Genomic DNA, 829 nt, shown 5'->3' with positions numbered 1-829 from the left:
GTTTTTCAGACTGTAGCCAGGTAAGCATGGACCATTCTTTCAAGATGCAGCCTGGTAAGCATGGACCATCACTTCAGGATGCAGCCAGGTAAGCATGAACCATGCTTTCAGATGGAGTCAGGTAAGCAAGGACCATTCCTTTAGAATGCAGCCAGGTAAGTGCATACTATTTCCTCAGGATGGAGCCAAGTAAGTGTTAACCATTCCTTCAGGTTGCAACTGGGTAAGCATGGACCATTAATTCAGGATGGAGCCTGCCATGTGTGGACCATTCCTTCGGATGCAGCCAGTTAAGCATGGACCATTCTGTCAGGATGTAGCCCGGTAATCATGAATCATTTCTTAAGGATGGAGTCAGGTAAGCACATCCCATTCCTTCAGAATGCAGCCAGGTAAGCGTGGACCTTTCCTTCAAGATGGAGCCAGGTAAGTGTGGACCAGTCCTTCAGAATGCAGCCAGGTATGCAGAGACCATTTTTTCAGGATGCAGGCAAGCAAGTATGAACCATTCCTTCAGGATGCAGCCAGGTAAGTGTGCACAGTTTCTTCAGGATGGAGCCAGGTTAGCATGAACCATATTTTTCAAATGTGGCCAGGTAAGCATGAACATTTCCTTCAGGATGCAGCCAGGTAAGTATGAACCATTTCTTCAGTATGGAGCCAGGTAAGCATAGACTATTCTTTCAGGAGGCAGCCAGGAAAGCATGGAGCAGTTTTTAAGGATACAGCCAGGTAATTATGATACACACCTTCAGGATGCAGCCAGGTAAGTATGACCCATTTTTTCAGGATGTAGCCAGGTGTGCATAGACCACTCCTTCAGGATGTG

Source organism: Mandrillus leucophaeus, unplaced genomic scaffold, assembly GCF_000951045.1.
Source record: "Mandrillus leucophaeus isolate KB7577 unplaced genomic scaffold, Mleu.le_1.0 Scaffold201, whole genome shotgun sequence".
Lineage (NCBI taxonomy): Eukaryota > Metazoa > Chordata > Mammalia > Primates > Cercopithecidae > Mandrillus > Mandrillus leucophaeus.
The sequence above is the reverse complement of the archived record's forward strand: the minus strand, read 5'-3'. Positions refer to the sequence as shown.